Raw genomic sequence first — 676 nt, forward strand, 5'->3', positions numbered from 1 at the left:
TCTTTGCAGATTTTACTTTCGTGGTCGTGTTCACGGTGGTCATTAACACTTTTGTACTATTCTCAACCGCTAAATGATGACTGAGCTTTTACAATTATCAATACTGCCAATACTTGTTCATCCACCACGATTTCAAGGACCTTATGAAAGACCTTTACCCGAAAGCTTACAAAGCGCTGTTTACTCTACTCATCCGACAATGCTCCTTGTAAGCAATTTCGTTTGAAACAATTGATCGATCAGCTACCACACACTTCGTCAAGATTCGAAGATGTCACTTATGGGTCAAATTGTGTTACAGTGAATGTATTGCTACGCAATGGTTGATCTTTTCTTTGACTTGTCTTCTTTCCTTCAGCATGGCTAAAGATTCGGGAATTCTTAAAAATTTCAAGAATGCTAAGTTGCACTGAACTGATGTGATTCATTTGCGAGTAAGAAGAAAAAGATGTTACTGGAATCATTTAAGATACCACTAAAACGGCTAATGCTATGATACTTGGCATTGAAATAAGGCATCACCAAAAAATTTACAGATTTTCAACGCGATCGCTATAAAAGTTGATATTGATGGCTTAATTAATGCTTGATAGAATGGTTGTGAAATTAGCTTCGTTAAAGTCGCTAGGGATCATCTCGAATGTAGGCATCTCATCCAGACACGACTTATCCAGAC

The sequence above is a fragment of the Plasmopara halstedii genome (genome assembly GCF_900000015.1).
Source record: "Plasmopara halstedii genome assembly, contig: Scaffold_323, whole genome shotgun sequence".
Classification (NCBI taxonomy): domain Eukaryota; phylum Oomycota; class Peronosporomycetes; order Peronosporales; family Peronosporaceae; genus Plasmopara; species Plasmopara halstedii.